Genomic DNA, 26269 nt, shown 5'->3' with positions numbered 1-26269 from the left:
GCATTTTCAAGGGAAACACAGGTTTCATTTGATGCCAAAAGGTAGGGAGGATTTTAAGAGGAAGGTTTGAGGACATATGAAATAAAATTTTGCATAAGTGTGTAGATATATGTACATGCATGTGTATATATATGTATATGTGTAGATATATAGATATGTGTTGTATGAGTATTCATATTATATATATATATGTATATATATATACATATATATATATATATATAATGACTGGCTCTGAAACTATTCTGTCAATAACTATTTCCATATATCTGTAGATATAGATATACATGTATTTATATCGATATCCATATCTATATATGTAGCATTGGCTCTAGAGCTATTTTCCCCCAACTTAACTGGCACTGGCAGGGTGGGTTCCTAGAATGTGCCTGGCTATATTTCTATTTAGGCTTCTAGGGGACTCTGAGGAGCTGGGAGTATGATTTTCTAATGCTGTAGCTCATGAATCCCCACTGTTGTTCTTTTCTACATAATTATCAGTTGGCAACAATTATTTAACAAGACTTAATTAACTTGGAATAATAATAAGTAGCATTTACACTGTCCTTTAAAATTTGCAGAATGCTTTATTATACTAGTAAAGGATCTCATTTGATCACCACAAAAAAAACTTTGTAAAGGAGATGCCATTATTATCTCCATTTTCTAGACAAGGAAATTGGGGCCAAATGAGCCAAAGTGGTTTGTCCAGGATCACATAACTAGTTAGTGTCTGAAGCAATATTTAAACTCTAATTTTCTTTACTCTGGATCTGGTGCTCTAACCATTGCACCAAATAGATGGTGTTCCTCCTCTCATCCTCTCTGGTCTCTTACAGCTCCACCTTCACACTGGTTATTAACTGTGCCTGCCTAGGACAGAGAGAAATGCCTTCCAAGGAAGGGATGCAATTTCAATCTTGTTTCCCTCCAAGAACCCTCTCAGACTTCCTACACCTCTTTTGGAGAACTACCATTTACAGCCATGTTATAGATGATACAAAAGGCCCTCCCCCTCTAACCACCACCCCCCACAAAGGGCTGTGACACATTCTCTGAACAAGATATATAGAGTTTCAGGGAAAATAAGTTCAAGATTAAAATGTTTGTGTGGCAAAGGGGAAACTCATAATTCCTAGAAGTACTTTTCCTATGGTCTTCAAGATATTCCCCTTAAGGGTATGGACCTTCTGCTGGAAAGAGCCATGAATCTATCTTTTCTTAGCATGTCTAGGTTTTCCTCAGCTCATAAGGCAGACATTTTTACCATGCACTACTGTCATGAGGACACTAGTAAGATAGCAATGAAAAATCAAAATCCTCTGAACCTCCAGAGTTCATTAAGTCTTCCTCTAATCAAAAAAAAGTTAAGGGAAAGGCAAGTGAAGTTAAGGTGTGCTCATCCCCTCTCCAAGCATTTCCTTCTCAGAGACTTAGCTTTAAGTTTCTACCACTAAACTTCAAGATACTTGAATTCTTGATTACAACAAGCTTAAATAATTTTATTCAAGCCTCACTGAGTGTGACCAAGTTCCTCAACTAGTCAACAAATTTCTTGGGAAATATCACTCCAGTTTATTCAATAACTTTCAAAGATACCTAGGATTTTTCCCACTTTGTCTAAAAGTCTATAATTGATCACATAACAGCCTCATCTAGTGAATGATCAAAATGTATTCTCACTGCATTAAAGGCATTTCAGCTAACATCTTCTCACTTACTTTAAGTGAAAATGGATAATTGTCTGAGGTTGGCCCCCACAAATATTTCAGTATGACAGCTTAAAGAAATTGAATGTTGCAGATGATATGGTAGATTTCTTAGAGAACACTAGAAAATAAACTAAAGATTTAAATGAAACTAATGACCAAAGTCAAAGAATATACAATAAAGTATATATCATCTCAGTATATGAAAAACAAAATCCACCAATGAATTTGAATGGAACCAAATACCATCCAAAATAATTCAGAATATGTGTGCACAATATTTCAGGGTTTAACTACCAAAACACAGCAGAAACTATATGAACTCCACTTCAAAATACACTTTTACAGGAACAAAGAAATATCAACATAACTGGAGAAATGATAACTGCTCATGGGTAGACTAAGCCTACAGTAAGAATGACAATACTACCAAAATTCATTTACTTATTCAGTCATACCAGTCAGAGCTCCAAAGGATACTTTAAAGAACTAAAAAGTAATAAAATTCATCTAAAAGAACAAAAGGGCAAGAATCTCAAAGAAAATAATGATCTTATCAAACTATACTACAAAACATCAGTCATCAATATTTCTCAAAATGGGTTAGAAAAAGAGAGAGGTCAATTAGTGAAGCAGATTAGGCATACAACATAGCGAAACAAATGAACCTAGTAGCCTAGTGTTCAATAAAGTCAAGGGTCCCCAGAGATACAAGGGTAATGACTCATTATTCAATAAATTCTGCTGAGAAAAAATGGAAAATAATCTGAAAAAACTTAAGTCATAGACTAAGCTCCAAACATAAGCTTCAAATAGATATAGGACTTAGATCCAAAAGGTCACATCATTAACAAATTTTAAGAGAAAGATATTACCTTTTAGATCTATGAATGGAAGAAGGGTTTATGTGCAAACAAAGAATGGGGACAATGCAGAAGATAAAATGAACAATTTTATTTACATAATACTGAAAAGGTTTTGAATAAAAGAACTGCTCCATCCAAAAGAAGAAGGTAAACTATAAACTGGGTGGGGCAGAATTTTCACTTGATGTGGAAGTAATATAGGAGTAATAACTCCTATATTTCTATATTTCAAAGGAGGCAGAGTTTGGTGGATCACTTGAGCTTGGCAGTTCTGAGCTACAGAAAAGTAATTTGATTTGATTTATGGAGTAATTACAAAATGAATATTATGAAATTCAAAGAGCAGGGGCCACCAAGCTGCTAAAGGGATAAACCAGGCCAGGACTGAAATCAATACCCATGTTGATCAATTCTAGAACTGGCTACTGTACTTCTGACTTAGGTGAGATATGAGATATAGTCCCAAAAAATTTTATATAAATATATATGTGTGTGTATGTATGTATTCATATATACATATATATATGCACACACATGTGTGTATACAGGCATGTGTGTATACAAGTATGTATGTACACATAAACATACAAGTATGAATTATATGTGTATATGTATGTGCATGTGTATATATATATATATATATATATATATATAAATATACATGGGGAGAATATCTTTGGTTTTAATTTTTTATTTTTAATTTATGGAATAAGACAAGCAGCTCCATAGCATAGTATAATAAAAAAAGATGATTCCATATGAAACTACAAATCTACCATGTGAAACTTGCTATTCCAATAATCATGTTAATTTCTTTTTTTCCTCCTCCCACATACACCCCCACCCTAGAGATGGCTACCATTAGACAAAAAGATTATATATGTAAAATTGTTTTATACATATTTCTTTCTCTGGATATGGATAGTATCTTTCTTCATGTCCTTTATAATAAATTTGGTTATTTATAAACATCAAAATAACCTATTTGCTTGAAGTTATTTTTAAAACAATATTTCTGTTACTGAAGTCTACTCATTTCATTCATTATTTCATGCAAGTTTCTCTATTTCAAAAGCTATTGAGCTTATCATTTCTTATAGCAGAATAGTATTCCATTATATTCATATACCACAACTTGTTCAACCATTCCCCAATATAGCTTTGTAACAAATTTCTTTTAATATTCTCAGTTATAAAATATATGAGAAACTGAGCCAATTAATAAGTCATTCACCAATTAAAAATTGGTCAAAGGAAAAGAACAGACTATATGGAAACTATATTAAAAATGCTTCAAAACACTTAATTACCAGAAAAGCAGAAATAAAATAAAATCTAAGGTCTTCACACCTATCATACTAAAAAAGATGATAAAAGAAGAAAATAATAATGTTGGATAATAGTCCAGTTACAGAACTGTACCCCCAAAGTCACTAAACTATTGGTTGTTTCTTGTCCTTCTTTATCAAAGAAGACCATAATAACATTAGTATGTTAAAAACAAATTATAGTGTGTCAACTGTGACTGATCAGACCAATACAATTTTGGAATGCTCTACCAGAAGTCAGACACAAATAATCCATGTGAACACCTGGGGTGTTTAATCTTATTATTTCACATTTCTTTTGAGCTGCTTCAATTCTTCCTTGCTCATAGAGCACAGCACCTTCTCTGATGAGGGCTTGCCATGCAAGGTGGTCCTGTACCAGGGTTTTGCATGCTGAATTATCAACTCTAAAGTTCTTCAAGAGATACTTTCAAGGTGTCACTGTATCATTTCTTCTTGCCCCCTCATGAAAACTTGCCCTATGTGAGTTGTCTATAAAATAATCTTTTTGGCAAGCACACATTTGTTATTCTAACAATGTGACCAGCCCATCATAGTTGTGTTCTCTGTAATATTTGAATGCTTGGCAGTTTAGCTCAAGAAAGGACCTCAGTGTCTGGTATCTTCTTTTGTCATGTGATCTTCAGAATCTTTTCTTCAGAAGCTTTTTCAAGTTGAAGAATTTGCCAGCAGTGCAGTGTCATGTTCATCCTCACTGAAGGCATTTGATAACATGAATGAAAACATCATGCTAAAAAGTATGGAAGCAAGGACACAACTTTATTTCACTCCATTGGTGATTGGAAAATCATGAGAGCATTGTCCACTACCAGGGCATGCAGGCCATCTTGAAACTGATGCACAATATTGATGAACTTCTCTGGGCAACCAAATTTTGACAAGTTTTACATATCTTTTGACCCACTGATAACCTCAATAGGCCTATAGCCCTAAGGGATCAAAAAAGAACAGGATCCATGTGTACAAAATATAAATGTTTTGGCTGTAGCAAAGAGCTGAAAATGAGGGGGGATATTCATTAAATAGAGGAATAACTGACCAAAGTGGAATATTTAATGTAGTAAAAAAAATTACATGATGAAAGGGGCAGTTTTACATTATGTGATGAAAGGGAGCACCCATATGATACAAAAGAAAGTAAGCAAAGTCAGGAGAATAATGATCATAGCAAAGAAATTGAGGAATTTTTATTTAGCAAAGAGACTTTCATTAATGTTTAACATTTCAATATCTTTCAAGTATAGAGTATAGAGTAATAGGAAATTCATTCCTGACATATCCTCTCTTCCTCTGACATTCTTTTATTGCTATAAAAAACACAGAAACTTTTTGCATGCTATATTTTCTTCCAGACTCCCTGGTATCTTAATCTCAATTGCTATTATTTTAGTTTTGCATTGTCCAACTTTCTTTTCCTAAAAGATAATAGAAACTGAAACTAAGGTATATGCCCACTTTTTTTTATTTTTAGATTTTTTCTTTTACTTATTCCTTTGAAATTATGCTTGGTGTCCTATTTTAGCACCTCTTAGTGGTCTATTATTCTGAAAGATTGTTCCAGGGTATTATTAAGCATCTTTTTCTTCCATTTCCTTTTACTTTCTATTCTTTTCTTATCTTTCTTTCCTTTCTTCTTTTCCATCACAATTTGCATCTATGGTTTTCCATTCCTTTTGTTTCTAACATTTATTATCAGATAATGAATATGAAAACTCTTTGGAAAGCATAAAGTTCTACAAAAATAAAAGGTCCTGATAGTATTATTACAATTCCCATTATGTCCATTAAAATAGCATATTGTTTGACTTCACCCTTGTTTCTACAACTAATTTTGTTTAACCCTAAAAGATTTGTTATTCATTTGCTTCAGTTTTGTCTAACTCTTCACGACCTCATTGGGAGTTTTCTTGTCAAGATACTGAAGTCATTTGCCATTTCCTTCCCCAGTTCATTATCCAGATAATGAAAATGAGGAAAATAGAATTAAGTGAGTTTGCCTATGGTAAGTAAATATCTAAAGTCAAATTTGAACTCAGGTCTTTCTGGCTCCAGGCCTCTGTTCCACCTAGTTTAATCAATACATAAGCAATAATTTTTCCTAATGTTGCACTAAAATTAAAAACTTTGAAAAATTAAGAATAAAAAATAGAGACTACTGGGACAGATTCAAGGTAGTGGCATGAAGCTTACATGTACCCAGAACTTTTCCCTCCCAAAGATAAATGAAGCCTCTACTCTGACATTCACACTACAGATCCCACCAAGAATAAGAGAAGATTCAAAGAAGTTTTCGACTGTAGACATCTTGGAGGATCTTCAGTGAAGGTCTGTCTCTTTTTTGGGGGAGGGGGGAAGTAAAGTCCTAGAGGCAGAAGAGCAGGAAAGCCAGCAGGAGGCTTTTAGCCACATTACAATCCAGGTCCCCACAGTCCCAACAGCAAGATAGTAAGCCAGCAAGGTGGATCCTAACCCCAAACAAAGTCTGAACCCTGAAAACACTGAGGTAAAAGACAGGACGGGGTCGGGAACAAACTACTGTGAAGTCAGAACCTGGACATAAAGGACGAAAATAACCTCTGCAAAGGCAAGGCCTGGACTGCATAGGCAACATCTTGGCCAACAAAAAACCAGGGATCAGACCCCCCCAGTCCCAGCAGAAAAAAAAAAAGTTGGATCTATATTCCCTTATACCCCAGTAGCAGAACTAAAACAACAGATGAACAAAAAAGTTAATAGAACATTCAGTATAAAAAACTACAGACAAAAGTGACAGCAATGCCATGTCTGAAGAAGAAAGCCATGAAAAATCACTCATAGGGGAAGTATCAAAATGGTCTATGAATTAGACTCAAATAAAAAAAGTTCATTAAAGAGCTTAAAAAAGAATTTAAAACAAAGAAGAGAGGAAAAAGAAAAATGGAAAAAAAAAATGAAAGTCATGAAGGAAAATTGTGAATATTTGACCAAAGAAATAAACTCCATTAAAAGTAAAAATAACAAAATGGAAAAGGAAACACAGAAGCTAATTGAAGAAAATAAAACCCTAAAAATAAGAACTGAATAGAAACCAATGAATCTAAAAGACAAGATTCCATCAAACAAAATAAAAAGCCTGCAAAAAAACTGAAGAAAATGTAAAGTACCTTTTAGGGAAAATGAATGACCTGAAAAATAGATCCAGGAGAGACAATCATCAGACTACCACAAAGCCTGGATCAAGAAAGGAACCTGGAAAACAACATGCAGGAAATTATAAGAGAAAATTGTCTAAATCTACTAGAACTAGATAACAATATAACCATTGTAAGAATCCACAGAATCCCTCCTGAAAGAGACCCTAGGATAAAAACTCCAAGGACTGTAATAGCCAAATTCCACAACTCTCAAATAAAGGAGAGAGTATGTCAAGAAGCAAAAAGAAAATAATTAAATATAAAGGAAACACAATCAGACTCACAAGGAGCCTATCAGCTTCAACACTGAAGGATTGAAAGACCTGGAATACAGTATTTTGGAGAACAAAGGAACTGGGATTACAATCCAGAATGTATTATCCTGCAAAAATTCAGCAATATATTGTCAGGGGAAAAGATGTATTCAATGAAATGGAAGACTTCCAGAATTTCATGACACAAAGTCCAGAACTGAACAGAAAATTCAATTGTGAAATATGCAACTCAAGAGTTACATTAAAAAAAAAAAGGTAAAGGAAAAGCAGAAGGAAACAAAACAAACAAAAGAAAACAAATGGTGGTCAAGACCATCAAATTGTATACAACCCTAAAAGGGAAGATAAAACACTTCTGATTCTTTAGAACTTTACTTCTCAAGATAATTAAAAGGTAGAATGTAATTGAAGAGAATGAACCTAAAGGATATGGATATCATTAGGTCTTGAAGAGGTCCAAGATGACATCACTGTGTTTGAGACAAAAAGCCCCTGAAGAAAAGCAGGAGTGTTAACTTTAAACTCTAGTGTCCCTTTATCCTTTGGCTCACTTTAATCAGATGGTGCTTAGCACCTTATCTAATGAGGGCATCATAAACTACAAGGCCCTGAGCCCGGGTTTCTAATTTACAATCATTTGTAAAGTTCCCAGTTGAGACCTCCAGAGCCTTCTAGTACAAAGAGATCATTGAGATTCTTGCAGTTAATTAGATCAGGGTCTAACTTAACAAGTACTTCACTTAACAAGTACTTCACTTAACAAAAGGATAAATACCCTGGGGATGGGGAACAAAGTGGGAGAGAGAATAGGTCCTGCTTCACTTAACAAGGTGTTAAATATACTGAGGGGGAGGAGAGAGGTAGTGAGAGAAATTAGACCTGGAGGGAGGGGCACAAATAGTTCAAGAAATGATATGGCTTTGGATGATACATTGGCTCATGAAGAAAATTCTGTGTACTTGAAAGTTACTTGAAAAGGGAGGAAATTAAAATGATTATAATTATAATTTGATGCAATTTGAGTCAATGCCACTTATCAAGCAATCCAGTAAACAATCTGTGTTGCTATCTTGATAACAATATGAGCTTATCAAGCAATCAAATAATAAAACTATGAGTGATATTCCCTGATTAATAGTATTAGAGTGATAAATAACACCAAGGGAAGAGGCACAAAGATTTATAAATTTAAAGGGAAAGAAGGGAGAATGTGAACACTGAGTAAATTCTACTTAATAGATTTAGCTGGGGGAAGTTAGGTGGTGCAGTGGATAGAGCACAAGCCCTAGAGGACCTGAGTTCAAAACTAGCCTCAGACGCATAATTACCTAGCTGTGTGACCTTGACCAAGTCTCTAAACCCCACTGCCTTGCAAAAAAATCAATAGATTTAGCCCAGAGAGGGAATAAGATACATTCCCACATGGTTTTAAAAATCTAACTTAAATTACAGGAAAGGGGACTGGAAAAGGGAAAGACAAGGACAGAAGGGACTGATGAAAGGAAAAGAAGGTATAAGTGAAAATAAAAAATTTTTTAAAGAAAAGTGAAATGGGAAAGGTAGGCAAATTTTGGTGAAGAGGAATAAGTGAAAAGAAAGAGAAAAATATAAAGAAAGATCTCATAGAAGGAAATACAGACTTAATAATCTTAACTGCAAATGTGAATAGGATGAATTGTCCCATAAAAAAAGAAGCAGATAGCAGAATGGATTAAAAAACAGAATCCACAATATACTGTTTACAAGAAACACATATGAAACAGAGAGATACACATAGGGTAAAGGTAAAAGACTAGAGAAAAATATATTATGTCTCAGCTGAAGTAAAAAAAAAAAAATCTTCAGTAGTGATCCTGATCTCAAATAAAGTAAAAGCAAAAATCAATCTCATTAAAAGAGATAAGGAAGGAAACTAATTATTCTTAAAAGGCACCATTGATGGGGAGGCTAGGTGGCACAATGGATAGAGCACCCACCCTGGAATCAGGAGTACCTGAGTTCAAATCCTGTTTCAGACACTTAATAATTACCTAGCTGTGTGGCCTTGGGCAAGCCACTTAATCCATTGCCTTGCAAAAAAAAAATAACCCTAAAAAGATAATGAAGCTATATTATTACTAAACACATATGCACCTAATGGTATAGCATCTAAATTCCTAGAGGAAAAGCTGAATGAATTACAAGAAGACATAGACAGCAAAACTTTAATAATAGGGAACCTCAAGTTCCCTTTCTCAGAACTAGATAAATCTAAACACAAAATAAGCAAGAAGGAAGTTCAAAAGGTGAATGACATCTTAGAAAACTTAGTTTTGATAGAACTCTGGAGAAAACTTAATGGGGATAGAAAAGAATATACTTTTTACTCAGCAGTACATGGCACCTACATCAAAATTGACCATGTACTAGGGCAAAAAAACCTTATAATCAAATGCATAAAGGCAGAAATAATAAATGCACACTTCTTAGACCATAAGGCAATAAAACTTATATGTAACAGAAGGTCAGAGAAAGATAAACCAAGAACTAATTGGAAATTAAATAGCTTTATCTTAAATAATAGGTGGATCAAACAGCATTAATAGAAATAATAACTATGTCCAAGAAAATGATAATGAAGCATCATATCAAAATTTATGGGATGCAACCAAGGCAATTTTGTGGGGAAATTTTATATCTCTAAATGTCTATATGAATAAAATAGAAAATGATGAGATCAATGAATTGGGTATGCAACTAAAAAAAGCTAGAAAAAAAGAACAAATTCAATACCCCCAATTAAATACTAAATTAGAAATTCTGAAAATCAAGGGAGAAATTAATAAAATTGAAAGCAAGAAAACCATTGATCTCATAAATAAAATTAAGAGTTGGTTTTATGAAAAAGCCACTAAAATAGACAAAAACATTTGGCTAATCTGATTTTAAAAAGAAAGAAGATAATCAAATTACCAGAATCAAAAATGAAAAGGGTAAACTAACAACCAATGAGGAGGAAATTAAAGTGATAATTTGGAACTACTTTGCCAAACTGTATGCCACTTAATTGGATAATGTAAGTGAAATGGATGAATATTTACAAAAATGCAAACTGCCCAGATTAACAGAAGAGGAAATAAATTATTTAACCCCATTTCAGAAAAAGAAATTGCAGAAACTATCAATAAACTCCCTAAGTAAATGGCTTCAGGTCCAGATAGATTTACAATTGAATTTTACCAACCAGTTAAGGAAGAATTAATTCCTATTCTACATGAACTATTTTAAAAAATAGGAGAGTAAGGAGTTCTGCCAAACTCATTTTATGAAACCAACATGGTGATGATACTTAAATCAAGAAGAACCAAAGCAAAGAAATTATAGACCAATCTCCCTAATGAATATTGATGCAAAAATCATAAATAAATTTTTAGCAAGAGACTACAACAAGTCATTATTAGAATTAGGATTTGTACCAGGTAGGTAAGGATATTACAACATTAGGAAAACACTCAACTTAATTAAATATATCAGTAGCAAAACCAACAGAAATCATTATCTCAATAGATGCTGAAAAAGCCTTTGATAAAATACATCCATTCCTATTAAAAACATAGAAAGTTTAGTAATAAATGGAGTTTTCCTTAAAATAATAGTATCTATCTAAAACCATCAACAAATATTATATATTATAGGAATAAACTCGCTCTCTAAGTGTCTATGTGAATAAAATAGAGAAAGAAATCAATGAATTGGGTATGCAACTAATAAAGCTAGATAAAGAACAAATTAAAGATCCCCAATTAAATATCCAATTGGAAATTCTGAAAATCAAGGAAGAGATTAATAAAATTGAAAGCAAGAAAATCACTGATCTCATACATAAAACCAAGATTGGTCTTATGAAAAAGTCAATAAAACAAACAAAAACATTTGGTTAATCTGATTTTAAAAAAGAAAAAATATAACGAGGAAATAAGAGAGATAATTCGGAGTTACTTTGCTGAACTGTATGCCAATAAATTGTATAACCAGAGTGAAATGGTTGAATATTTATAAAAACACAAACTGCCAGGATCAACAGAAGAAGAAATAAATTTCTTAAACCCATTTCAGGGGGAGCTAGGTGGCGCAGTGGATAAAGCACCCGCCCTGGAGTCAGGAGTACCTGGGTTCAAATCCGGTCTCAGACACTTAATAATTACCTAGCTGTGTGGCCTTGGGCAAGCCACTTAACCCCACTTGCCTTGCAAAAAAGAAGCCATTTCAGAAAAAGAAATTGAAACCATCAATAAACTCCCTATGAAAGTCTCCAGGTCCAGATGGATTTAAAAGTAAATTCTACCAAACATTTAAGGAATAATTAATTCCTTATTCTACATAAACTATTTTTAAAAATGGGAGTTCTGCCAAAATCCTTTTAAGACACCAACATTGTGCTGATACCTAAACCAGGAAAAACCAAAACAGATAAAGAAAAATACAGGCTAATCTCCCTAATGAATATTGGTGCAAAAATCTTAAATAAAATTTTAGCAATGAGACTACAGCAAGTAATGACTAGTATAACACCATGATCAGGTAGGATTTAAACCAGGTAGGCAGGGATGGTTCAATATTAGGAAAATACTCAATATAATTGAACAAATCAAGAACTAAACCAACAGAAATCATATGATTATCTCAATAGATGCTGAAAAATCATTGCTAAAATACAACATCCATCCCTATTAAAAACACTGAAGAGTTTAGGAACAAATGGAGTTTTCCTTAAAATAATAAATAGGAGCTATCTAAAACCATCAACAAATTTTATATATAGTGGGAATAAACTCAGAGCATTTCCAATAAAATCAGGGGTGAAACAAGGATGCCATTATCACCATCACTATTCAATATAGTATTAGAAATGCTAGCTGTAGCAATAATAGAAGAAAATAAATTGACGGAATCAGAATTGGCAATGAGGAAGCAAAACTTTCTCTCTTTGCAGATGATATGATGAGAGAATTGAGAAAATCATCTAAAAATCTCCTTGAAACAATTAACAAATTCAACAAATTAGAATAGGATATAAAATAAACCTACATAAATCATCATTTCTATATATGAACCACAAAGCCCAAGAGCAAGAGAAAGAAAGAGAAATTCCATTTAAAGTAACTTTAGACAGCATTAAATACTTGGGAATCTACCTCCCAAGACAGCCCCAGAAACTGTGTGAACAAAATTATAAAGCACTTCTCACCCAAATAAAGTCAGATCTAAATAATTGAAAAAATGTCAATTGTTCATGGTCAGGTTGAGTTAATATAATAAAATTGACAATTCCACCCAAATTAAGTTGCTTATTCAGTGCAATACCAATCAGACTACCAAATAACTACTTTACTGAGCTAGAAAAAAATGGTAACAAGGAGCAACAAAAGGGCAAAAATAGCAAGGGAACTGATGAAAAAAAAATGTAAAGGAAGTTGGCCTAACTCTTACCAGATCTAAAACAATACTAAGAAGCAGCTGTCATCAAAATTGTCTGATACTGGTTAAGAAATAAAGTAATGGATCAGTGGATTAGGATAGGCTCAAAAGAAACTGCAGTAAATGACTACAACAATCTATTATTTGACAAACCCAAAGACATCAGTTTCTGTGATAAGAACTCACTATTTGTCAAAAATATGTTGGAAAAAACTGGACAATTGTATGGAAAAAAACTAGGCATAGATCCACATCTCATACCTGATACCAAAATAATGTCAAAAGGCCACAGGATTTAGACATAAAAAGAGATATCATAGATAAATTAATAGACAAAAAGTACTTTATCTGATCTATGGAAATGGGATAATTTTATGACTAAACAAGAATTAGAGTGCATTGTAAATTGCAAAATGAAAGATTTTGATTATATTAAATAAAATTTTTTTCCCTAATAAAATCAATGCTGCCAAAATTAGAAGGAAAGCAGAAAGCTGGGAAACAACCTTCACAACTAGGAGTTCTGATAAAGGTCTCCTTTCTAAAATATATAGAGGATCACATCAAATTTATAAGGTCACAAGTCATTCCCCAAATGATAAATGGTCAAAGGATATGAACAGTTTTCAAATGAAAAAATCATATATATATATATTCATATTCATATTCATATGAAAAAATTCTCCAAATCATTATTGATTAGAGAAATGCAAATTAGAACAACAATGAGGTATCATCTCACACCTATTAGATTAGCCAAGATGAGAAAAAGGGAAGATGGTCAATGCTGGTGAGCTTCTGGGAGAATTGTTACATTGATGCATTGCTGGTGGAGTTCTGAAGGGATCCAGTCTTTCTGGAGAGCAATATGGAACTAAGCACTAAGAGCAATAAACCTGATCATACTCTTTGATCCAACAATTCCAATTCTAGGACTATATCCAGAAGAAATTATAGGAAAAGGGAAAAATCTTACATGTTCCAAAATATTCATAGCAGCCTTTTTGTAGTGGCAAAGAATTGGAAGCTGAGGGGAGGCCCATTGACTGGAGAATGGCTAAACAAGTTAAGGTACACGAATACTATGGAATACTATTGTTCTGACCATAAATGGTTGGACTTTAGAGAAACATGGAATGACTTACAGGAACTGATGCTGAGCTAAGCAGAACCAAGAAATCAACTTGATGGAAACAGCTCCTCTCTGCAGTTCAGGGAGCTGGGACAACTGAATTGGACTGGCTATGGACTATATTATTCCCAACCAGAGGAAGAAAAATGAAAACAAAACAAAAGATAACACAAAGTAAAATAAAATCCTTCCACATCTGATGAACACTTTATAAAAATTATTTCTTACGTATCTTTCTCCTAATTCTAATTCCTCATGCCAAAAATTACTAATTTATATACATGTTTAACAAAATATGTATGTAAAATGCTAATCTGACTGTTCCCTGATGAGGGAAGGGTGGTAGGAAGGGCAGGTGGAGGGAAATTTTGTAACTTTGAAATATGCTTGTGCATATGGATGAAAATAAATAAATTTTTTAAAAAGGAATAAAAAGTAGACCTTCTGAACACCTGATTTTTTTCTATAATAATAATAATAATAATAATAATAATAATAATAATAATAATGTCCTTCATTCTCAAAGAAAATCATGACATCAGGGAAATGATACCTTGACAAGCACTTGAATTGGATTTGAGTGAAGGTCTGTTGTGTGCTGAGTGACCAGCCCCTCTTTCTCCTCCAGAGTCATCTGGATCTAGTGGCCAGATATGAATCAGTATGACTAGAGATGACCCTGAATGGAGGCAGGAGGCAGAGTTAAGTGACTTGCCCAAGGTCACCCAGCTGATAAGGGACAAGTGTCTCAGGCTGATTTGAACTCCTGTCCTCCTAAATCCAAGGCCAGTGCTCTATCCAGTGTAGCACCTAGCTGCCCCTGCCTGGTTCAAATATCTATACAGTCAGTTTTGATTTGGAAATCACTTTTTGTATACAAACTGATATAGTAGTCATCCGAACTCAAATCCTCCTGATTCTAGGGCCAGTGTTATATTTGCTCTCATTTGCTACTTACATTAATTCTGGAAGGAAATGGAGGTGGAGCCAAGATACCAACAGGAGAAGAGCCTCTCAGGTGCTCTCTCTATAAAATTTCAAAAATCATAAAATTATGACAATAACTAAATTTTCGAGACAGAACCCACAGAAAGATCTAGTGAGGCAGTTCTCCAGACCAAGGTAACCTGGAAAATAATGGAAAGGCTCTACTCCACAGGGTTAGAGGAGTGGTCCTCCAGAGTGAAGGAACTTCAGCCTCCCAGAGGCAGCCCCAGGGTGCCTGGGAGCTGCCGGCTCACGGAAGCAGGGGCACTTTCCTGACCTACATCCCAGGAAGCACCAGGCAATAACTTGAAAGATCAGTGGGGTGACCTCTGCCAGAGTGAGCTCCTGAAGCCCAGTGCTCAGGACACTCAGCAAGCAGCAGTGGCAGCAGCAGCCCAGATCCAGGAAACAAAAGCAGGAGTCCCCAGGCAACTGAGCCTTGAGTGCTCACCCCAAAACCAGGTACAGGCTGGGGAAATGAGTAAACAGAGAAAAAAGAGGAACACCATTGAGAAATACATTGTCTATGATCCCAAAAAAAGGATCAAAATACTCAATCTGAAGATGAGGAAGTACAAGCTTCTGAATCTAAAGACTCCAAGAAAAACAGAAATTGGACTCAGGCTATGACAGAGTTCAAAAAAGATTTTGAAAATTAAATAAGGAAGATAGAAGGAAAAAATTGGGAAAAGAAATGAGAGAGATATACAGGAAAAACATGAAAAAGATGTCAGCAGCTTAGTCAAGGAGATCCAAAAAAAAATGCTGAAGGAAATAGCATGTTAAAAACCAGCATAGGTCAAATGAATAAAACAGTTCAAAAAGTTACTGAGGAGAGAATTGGTCAGATAGAAAAAGAGATAAGAAAGCTCTCTGAGGAAAACAAATCCTTCAGATGTAGAATGGAGATAAAGGAAGCTGCTGACTTTATGAGAAGTCAAGATACAATACTTCAACACCAAAATAATGAAAAATTAGAAGAAAATGTGAAACATCTCATTGAAAAAACAACTGATCTGGAAAACAGATTCAGGAAAGATAATTTAAAAATTATTGGGATACCTGAAAGTCATGATCAGGAAAAGAGCCTTGACCTCATTTTCCTACAGGAAAATTGCCCAAATATCCTAGAAGCAGAGGACAAAATAGAAATTGAGAGAATCTACCAATCTCCCCAAGAAAGAGATCAAAAAAAAAAAAACCAACCCCAGGAATACTAGAGCCAAGTTCCAGAACTCCCAAGTCAAAGGGAAAATATTACAAGCAGCCAGAAGGACACAATTCAAATACTGTGGAGCTGCAGTCAGGATCACACAGGACTTAGCAACAACCACATTAAGGGCTCATAGGACTTGGAATATAATATTCTGAAAGGCAAAAGAGCTCGGAATGCAACTGAGAATCAACTACCCAGCAAAACTGAACATCCTCTTCCAGGGCAAAAAATGGACTTTCAATGAACCAGGGGAATTTCAATTGTTCCTGTTGAAACAACCAGAGCTGAACAGAAAAGTTTGATCTTCAAATACAGGACTCAGGTGAAGCATCGAGATTGGAGGAGAAGGGCAAAATATGAGGGCCTTAATGATGATGATGAACTGCATATATTCTCAAATAGAAAAATTATACAGATAATACACATATGAAACTTCTCATTTAATAGATCAGTAAAGGGAGCTTTTATAGATGAAACACAGGAGAGAGCTGAATTTGAAGATATAATATATTGTAAAAATGGAGTCAATGGGTAAAAGGGAAATGTAATGGGAGTAAGAGAAATGAGAGGTGGAATAGGCTAAGATATTTCATATAATAAGATTTTTATTGCAATGAGCTATTGCAATGAAATAGAAGGGGGGAAGTGAAAGGGAATGAGGGAACCCTCGTTCTCATCAGAGGAGGCTCAGAGAAGAAACAGCATATATACTCAATGGGGTATAGACATCTAGAGTAAGAAGGAGAGAAGGGGGATGGGGATAGTGGGGAATGTGAATGATGGAGGAGAGGGTGGACCATGGGGCAGAGTGGTCAGATATAACACATTTTCTTTTTTACTTCTTGCAAGGGGCTGGGATTGGATGGCCTGTCTGGGACCACAGGGCTTGGTGGTTGCTGGACCTTAGGGGTGGTATGTGAGTGCAGGGCTCTTCTGTACCACTCAGCTACCCTACAGCACATTTAAGAATAGGGACAGAGTGAAAGGAGAGAGAAAATAGAGTATATGGTAGTGGCGAAGTACAAATAGAGGGAGTTGTGATCAGCAATGGCAACAGTGGAAAAATATGGAAGTAGCTTTTGTGATGGACTTATCATAAAGAATGTGATTCACTCGTGACAAAAGCTGGTGGTGTTGGAACATAGACTGAAGCATATTTATTTTTATTTTTTTATTTTTATTATTATTTTTTCTCTTTCCTTTACTTTATTGCTTATGAGGATCCATATTTTTGGAGGGGTATTATGTTTACTCTTAAACAAGAATATTTTAGTAATATATAAAAAAATCATTTGTACATTAACTCTGGAAGAAAGGTGCAATGAAATCTCAATTGTATAGATGAAGAAACTTAGGCTGATAGAGATTAAAGAAACTCTAGATAGAGCTATTTGAATCACGTTCTCCCTACATCAAACTACTTTACAAGGTTTCCACAAAAATTAAAAGACACATAATTTGTCTTTGAATAATTTAGGGAGAAGGTGTTCAAGGAAACAGTGTCCATGCTAAGCAAGCAAGATTACTTAAGAAAAAGCAACATGGCTACAGAGACCACCTTGAACTCAAAAAAAGTCTGACTGCAGGTCCCAGTTTTACTTCATATTCACTGTGTGATCCTGAGGAAGTCATTTAACCTGTTATTGTGCTAGGCAACTCTCTGGAGCTAAAAGAAGATACCAAACAGCATTGATTAAGGTTTCTTCAAGACACAAGTTCCTTATATGAATAATAACTCAAATTTAATCCCCCTAAAATTATAAAACTATATAAAATAATTATAAAAATTGCCCATCAAGTGATTACAGGATATCTCTACTTGTTGCTGTTTGTCTTTTATTTTTAAAGAGGTCAATGATATCATGATGGGTGATATCTTGACTTGTACATGAATTTAAGTATGACAGAGCTTTACAAAGTCATTATTAGTCTTTCTCTTCCAGAGTCAGCAAAGTCAGGACAAATGGAGATGAGTCAATAGCCTGGGATGAAGAGATTTCTTCAATGTTTGAGCCTGCTTCGGCTGCTCTCATGTCCATTAGAACAAATTGCTCTTACCTACCCTTTTCCACCATGCTCAGGATACCACGGGTTTAAGAACTGTCAATGTTCCTCTACTTAGATGTGCCACAATTACCTAAAATTCAAAATATCTAAAACAAAGTTTATCTTCCCCTCTATACCTGTAACTCCTTATGAATTCATTATTTCAATCATTATTCATTTGTTCCAAAGAACTATTTCCTGAGTTTTCCATGTTCCAAACAAAACAGTTACCTATGACTCTTTCACACCTCACAGCAAATCTGCTTCCAAGATCCTAGCTATGAAAATTCTCACATCTATTCCTTCCTCTCTGTTCTCAGTGATGATCACTGGCACTGCCACCCACACAAAAAATCTTTTAGCAATTCTTCCCAAAGCCATGAACTCCTTCTTCCAATTTCCATCCTTCTTCCCACTGTCAGACTAATTTTCATTATGTAAAACAACACATCATTTCACTCTTCCCCTCAAAAACTTTTTGTGGACCTCTATTGCCTAGTGTGTAGAATTCAAACTCCTTTCCCTAGTATTCACATTTCATTATCATGAATTCTGAAATTCCTCTTTTTTTATGTCTCCTCTATTCTCTCTCTTTCCACTTCCCTCCCTATCTCTCTCTCTCCCCCCATCTCTCTCCTATCTCCCTCCTGACCTCACCCCTCCAAAACTATTTTCTTTTCTTTCTCCATTTCATTGTCCCAATCAATCACAACCTGCTCTGAACTCATTTTCTTCCCTTAACTGTTCATATTCTATAATTAAACAATTTAATTATACCTAGTCCTCCACCTTTGACTCTCTTGCCCTTTATCCTATAGTTATTCATGCCCTTCCCATCCTCAACCCTGGATCACTCCCATCATCCTTCTTTTCCACTTGGATTTTTAAGTTCCTGAATATCAATCAAAGATACCATACCAGCATGTTGTCTTAGTCTCCTATAAACTCATACTATTTCATAACCATCAAACCCTCAGTAACTACACAGCTATTTCTTATTTTTGTTTGACTGGTTCTCTCACCAATTTCTAACAGGACCAATTCAAACTTTCATTTCCCTTCTCAAGCCCCTAATTGTATTCCCCACTATCTGACCCTTTTCTTTTGGCATATGTCCCTCCCTCTGTCTTTATTGAGAAATTTGAGTCTATTTATCATGAGCTTCACTCACTCAACCTCCTCTACTCCTGAGTTTTTCTACATCTTCACCATCCTCTTATCCTTTACACCTGGATTTGAGGAAGAGATTACTCTATCTTATCTTGTCTTTCTGCTTCTGACCTTGATCTCAACTCTTTTCATTACCTTTAGGAGCTTGGACTATCAATTATTTGGGTCTCCTGCCCAACCTCCTCTCTCTATCTCCATTTTCCATCTATCTATAGTTTCTTTCCCCATAACATAAAAACACTCTTAATCCATCCTTTAAAACCTTTCACTTGGCCCTTGACAAATCCTTAAATTGTAGTTACTTTCTTTCACTGTCAAGCTCCTTGAATCATCTCCACTCACAGCATCCATTTCTACAGTTCTCAACTGTATGAAGTCTATACCAATAGAGTGCTAGGTCTGAAGTAAGGAAGATTTTAGCAGGAGTTCTAAGTTCAAATCCAGTCTCATACGTTTATTAGTTATGTGACAATGAGAAAGTTACTTAATCTCTGACCTCAGTCTGATTCAGTTTCCTCAGTGGTAATATAATTCCTGTCCCAAAGTTCATTGGTATGGTACTCTCTATTTCTTCGTGGAGATGAATGTTTTGTCCTTTATGAGGGCAAGGGCATGACTGAGGACAAGTGAAAGGTTCAGTCCTTAGCCTGTCCACTTTTGGGATTCCCCAAACTCAATTCCCTTTAGCACTCTTGGGATAAAAATATTCTTCACATCTCTCTAAGCAGTTGCTTTGGATGCTCCTTAGCTTCCAGATTTAAGAAGGAATATGGAAGAAGAAAACTCCACTTCAAGTTGCTAAAGGAAAAATTCTGGGAAGACATGAGGAGACTGGTATAATATCCCTATACCCAAATTGTTACTCCAGACCCTTTCAAGAGTTTCATTTCCTCTTGGCTGAAATCTAGGACTAGTTCTTTTGATTGAGCAGAGTTATCTCATTCCAATAAGAGAACTCCTATACTCATAGTCTGATATTTATTCTCCTATGTCTGATATGTATTCTCCTATGTATGCCTTCTCTTATTACTGTTTTGTTATCACTTCTTTGCTATTCTCTAGTTATGTTCAGTGTGGAACTGATATTTAGTGGGAAAGAATTCAAGATTTGGATATAGAACCTGTAGTCTCTTTTCCCCCTAGAAATTATAAAGTAATAATAAGTTAGATGAAATGCAATTATATCCTCTAGTAGTAAGATATTCTTCTAGCCCTGTGGCCTCTTTATCTAAGGAAAGCAGAACTAACTGAGGTAAAAAGAGATACAAAGAATTATGAAGAAAATAACCCCTTAAGATGAAAATTAACCAAGTGAAAGTTAATGACTCCATGATAATTCAAGGAAGAATAAAATGAAGTCAAAGGATTAAAAAAAAACAAAGTATAAAATATGTCATAGGAAAAGCAACTAATCTGGAAAATAGATATTTAAGGGGCAGCTAGGTGGCGTAGTGGATAAAGCACCGGCCCTAGAGTCAGGAGTACCTGGGTTCAAATCCGGTCTCAGACACTTAATAATTACCTAGCTGTGTGGCCTTAGGCAAGCCACTTAACCCCATTTGCCTTACAAAAAAAAAACCTAAAAAGAAAAGAAAAAAAAAGAAAATAGATATTTAAAAAAAGATAATTTAAGAATCATTAAATTGTCTGAAAGCCATGAACAAAAAAAATAGAGCCTAGAGATGATATTTCAAGAATGACAAAAGAAACTACCCATATATCCCAAAATAAGAGGGCAAGTAGACATTAAGAGACTCTACCAGTCACCCCCCCCAAAAGAAATCCCAAAATGAAAACTTCCAAGAATATTATAGCCAAAATCTAGAGCTTTCAAGATAAACTACTGCAAGCAACCAGAAAAAAAGGAATTCAAATTCTTTGGAGTTATAATCAGCATAATGTAAGATTTTGTAGCCGCAGCAAATAAAGGAACAGAGAACTTGGAATTTTGGAAGCCAAAGGAGCCAAGATTACAAACAAAAATCACCTACTTTGCAAAACTGAGTTTAATCCTATAAGGGAATAGGTATTTAATGAAATAGATGTCTTTTAAGTAATCCTGATAAAAAGACCAAGATTGAATAGAAATTTGATATTTAAATAAGAATAAAAAAGTTAAATATGAGTGAGAAACCATAAGGGACTAAATAAGATTAAATTGTTTGCATTCTTATATGGAATAATACTTGTGGGCCTTCAGAAATTTATCATTACTAGAGGTCTTAGGAGGGAAAAGTGTAAAGGCCTAGGTATGATTCTAGTATGTTTGGATGATCTCAAAAGAAGAATAGGAAGGTGAGAAATAGTAATTGACAGGAATCTGAGGGAAGAGAGAGAAATAAGAGGAAAAGTTATTTCACATGAATGGGACTTAAAAAGAAACATTTATACAATGGATGATAGTGGGAATTGGCAGCAGGCAATACTTTAACCTCATTCTCATCTGAACTGGTTCAAGGAAGGAAGAATTTATATTCATACAAAGTTGAATGAATTTTATCTTACTCAATGGGGAAATAGGAGGGGAAAAAGTTAAGAGAAAATGGGGGAAAGGTAAATAAGAAGGAAGTAGATTAAGAGAAGCCTAGTCAGAAACAAAAGAGATTCATAAAGAGGGAATAGGGTATATTAAAAAAAAAAGGATAAATATAAAAGAATAGAATGACAGAAAATCCACAGTTAGCAATCACAGCTCTGAATATGAATGGAATGAATTCACCCATACAATGGAAGTGGTTAACAGAATGTATTAGAAAACAGAATCTAGGGGCAGAGCCAAGATGGCGATAAGAGCAGATCCTGTCATAGGCGCTCTCTCATAAATCTTCGAAACTAAGGACGTTAACTAAATTTTTGAGAGACAGAACCCACAGAAGGACCCAGTGAGGCTGTTCTTCCACACAAGGTAACCTGGAAAAGAGCAGAAAGACTCTGCTCCCCAGGTCGGAGGGGCACCTGCCAGAGGGGTGGCCCGCTAGAGCAAAAGAAGTCCAGCCTCCAGGAGGCAGCCCCAGGGCACTGGGAGCCGCAGCTCAAAGCAGTGGAGGAGTTTCCTGAGCTACACTCCTAAGAGCACCGAGCACAAATTGGGGGAACAGTGGGGGACCTCAGCCAGAGAGAACACTGAAGTCCAGCCCTCAGGGCACACAGCAAGCAGCATGACCAAGGCAGCCCAGATCCAGGAAACATAAGCAGGCAGAGCTGGTAAGCAGGAGCCCCCAGGGCATGAGCCCATTGAACCTAGGGAAGGGAATGAAGAGAGACTGCCGAGCTCTGCCCCTGAAACAGGACGCTGGGGCTCTGACCACATTCAGATCCTGATCCCAGTCTAGGCCCCCTCATAGAACAGCAGGGGCCCCCTCCACCTCAGCCCCATGGCAGAGGGGGGCACATATGGTCATTCACAGACCAGGAGGGAGGACAGAGGCTCACACACTGAGACCCTTGTGGGAGTGTCCCAAAAACTCAGGAAGCACCCCCAAAACAGGCTAAGACTGGGAAAATGATCAAGCAGAGAAACAAGAGGAACACCATTGAGAAATATTTTGCCTGTGAGCATAAGAAGGATCAAAACACTTAGTCTGAAGATGAGGAAGCACAATCTCCTGCATCTAAAGACTCCAAGAGAAACAGAAATTGGACTCAGGCTATGACAGAGTTCAAAAAAGACTTTGAAAATCAAATGAAAGAGTTAGAAGAAAACTGGGGAAAGAAATGAGAGAGATGCAGGAAAAACATGAAAATGAAGTCAGCAGCTTAGTCAAGGAAATCCAAAAAAATGCTGAAGAAAATAGCATGCTAAAAACCAGCTTAGATCAAATGGATAAAACAGTTCAAAAAGTCATTGAGGAGAAGAATGCTTTAAAAAGCAAAATTGGAAAGATGGAAAAAGAGATAAGAAAACTCTCTGAGGAGAACAAACCCTTCAGACAAAGAATAGAACTCAGGGAGATTGAGGAATTTACGAGAAACCAGGATTCATTACTTCAAAACCAAAAAAAATGAAAAATTAGAAGAAATTAGAAGAAAATGTGACAGGACTTAGCAACAACTACATTGGAAGCTCATAGGGCTTGGAATATAATATACCAGAAGGCAAAAGAGCTTAGAATGCAACCGAAAATCAACTACCCAGCAAGGCTGAATGTCCTCTTCCAGGGAAAAAAGATGGACTTTCAATGAACCTGGGGAATTTCAAATGTTCCTGTTGGAATGGCCAGAGCTGAACAGAAGCTTTGATCTTCAGATACAGGACTCAGGCGAAGCATAGAGAGTGGAGGAGAAGGGGAAAATATGAGGGACTTATTGATGATGAACTGCATGTATTCCTGCATAGAAAAATGACACTGATAATACTCATATGAACCTTCTCAGTTAATAGAGCAGGCAGAAGGAGCTTTTATAGTTGAAGCACAGGAGAAAGCTGAATTTGAAGATAAAATATGGTGTAAAATGGAGTCAATAGAAAAAAGGGAAATGTAAAGGGAGAAAGAAAAAAGAGAGGGGGGAATAGGCCAAGATATTCATATAATAAGATTTTTCTTTATTACAATGAGCTATTGCAATGATATGGAAGGGGGGGAAGGCAAGGGGGAATGAGGGAATCTTTGCTCTCATCAGAGGTGGCTAGGAGAGGAAACAGCATATATATACTCAATGGGGTATAGGCATCTGGAATAAGAAGGAGAGGGGGGGACAGGGGGAAGGGGGGGGATGTGAGTGATGGAAGAGAAGATGGACCATGGGGGGAGAGAGGTCAGATATAACACATTTTCTTTTTTTACTTCTTGCAAGGGGCTGGGATTGGATGGCCTGTCCAGGACCATAGGGCCAGGTGGATGCTGGGCCTAAGGTGTGGCAGGGGGGCTCAGGGCCTCTTGGCCCCAGGACCCTGGATCTGTCTGCTGTGCCACTTAGCTACCCTACAGCAGAGTCAGAGTGAAAGGAGAGAGAAAATATAGTACATGGTAGTGGAGAAATACGAAAGGAGGGAGTTGCGATCAGCAATGGCAATGGTGGAAAAATATGGAAGTAACTTTTGCAATGGACTTATCATAAAGAATGTGATCCACCTGCAACAGCGTTGTTGGTGTTGGAACAAAGACTGAAGCACATTTTTTATTATTACTATTATTATTATTATTATTATTATTATTATTATTTGGGGGAGGGGTGCAGGGCAAATGGGGCTGGGTGGCCTGTCTGGAGCTGCATAGCAGGGCGATCGTTGGGTGTCTGAGGCCAGATTTGGACCCAGGTGCTCCTGGCTCAAGGGCCAATGCTCTGTCTGCCACCCAGACACCCCTACTCTTATTACTATTTTATTTTATTTTGGGTCTTTTTTTTGTTTGTTTTTTGCAGGGCAGTGGGGTTGGGGTGGCTTGCATGTCACATGGCTGGGTGATTGTTGGGTGTATGGGGCCGGATGTGGGCTTGGGTACTCGTGGCTCCAGGGCTGGTGCTCCATCCATTGCACCACCTGGCCATACCTACAATTATTTATATTATTATTATTTTTTTATTTCAATTTTTTCTCTCTCCTTTACATTATTGCTCAAGCAAGTCTATATTTTTGGGGGGAGGGGTATTTGTTTATTCTTAAACAGGAATTTTTTATTAATGTATTAAAAAACATTATTTGTAAAACAAATGTGCATACCCTTTGATCCAGCATACCACTCATCAGTCTATACCCTGAAGAGATGATGAAAAAGGGTAAAAACATCACTTGTACAAAAATATTCATGGCAGCCCTGTTTGTGGTGACAAAGAATTGGAAATCAAGTAAATGTCCTTCAATTGGGGAATGGATTAGCAAACTGTTGTATATGTATGGAACACTATTGTTCTATTAGAAACCAGGAGGGATGGGAATTCAGGGAAGCCTGGAGGGATAAGATGAGCAGAACCAGAAAAACCCTGTACACCCAAACAGCAACATGGGGGCAATGATCAACCTTGCTGGACTTGCTCATTCCATCAGTGCAATAATCAGGGACAATTTGGGTCTGTCTGCAATGGAGAATACTATCTGTATCCAGAGAAAGAACTGCAGAGTTTGAACAAAGACCAAGAACTATTACCTTAAATTTAGAATAAAAAAACCCTGATATCTTATTGTCTGATCTTGCTATCTCTTATACTTTATGTTTCTTCCTTAAGGATATCATTCCTCTCTCATCACACGCAATTTGGATCAATGTTTACCATGGAAGCAATGTAAAGACTGACAAACTGCCTTCTGTGGGGGGGGGGGGGAGTAAGATTAGGGGAAAAAATGTAAAACTCAAACTAAAATCTTTAATAAAAAAAGAAAAACAAAACAAAAAAGATATCATGTAATTTTGCTATATCTTATTTATATATTTTTTTCCTTAAGGATATGATTTCTCTCTCAAAACATTCATTTTTGATCAATGTATAGCATGGAAACAATGTAAAGACTATCAGACTGCTTTCTGTTGGGGTGTGGGGGGAGGGAGGCAAGATTAGGGGGAAAATTGTAAAATTCAAAAAACAATAACAAATTAAAATTTTTTTTAAATTTTTAAAAAGAATTCAGAATCTAATAATACATTTCTTATAAAAAGACTACTTAAAACAAGGGACTAGGGAAAAGGTATTTTTCTTCAGGGGGAGGGAGAGAAATCACTATCTCAAACAAAGCAAAAGTAATTCTAATTAAAAGAGATAATCCTGAAAACTACATTTTGCCAAAAAATGACAGACAATGAATCAAATAATTTCTGAGCATATAAGCACTAAATTGCATGGCATTCAAATGCCTGAAGAAAAAGTTAAATGAGTTATAGGAGAAAATATTAAAACTACACTAATAGGGGACCACAATTTATCTCTCAGAACCTAGGTAATTCTGACTAAAAAAAAA

General features: G+C 35.8%; 1 long non-coding RNA gene across 1 annotated transcript in view; it reads left to right on the top strand.

Moving 5' to 3' along the window:
• Positions 1–25561, top strand: part of LOC141497995 (uncharacterized) — a 40641-nt gene extending 15080 nt beyond the window's left edge. The window contains exon 4 of the long non-coding RNA XR_012471514.1: positions 25543–25561. This is a non-coding gene — a long non-coding RNA (uncharacterized LOC141497995). The remainder of the gene's footprint in view (positions 1–25542) is intronic.
• The last annotated feature ends 708 nt before the right edge of the window (positions 25562–26269 follow it).

Source organism: Macrotis lagotis, chromosome X (genome assembly GCF_037893015.1).
Source record: "Macrotis lagotis isolate mMagLag1 chromosome X, bilby.v1.9.chrom.fasta, whole genome shotgun sequence".
NCBI lineage: Eukaryota > Metazoa > Chordata > Mammalia > Peramelemorphia > Peramelidae > Macrotis > Macrotis lagotis.
The sequence above is the reverse complement of the archived record's forward strand: the minus strand, read 5'-3'. Positions and strand labels throughout refer to the sequence as shown.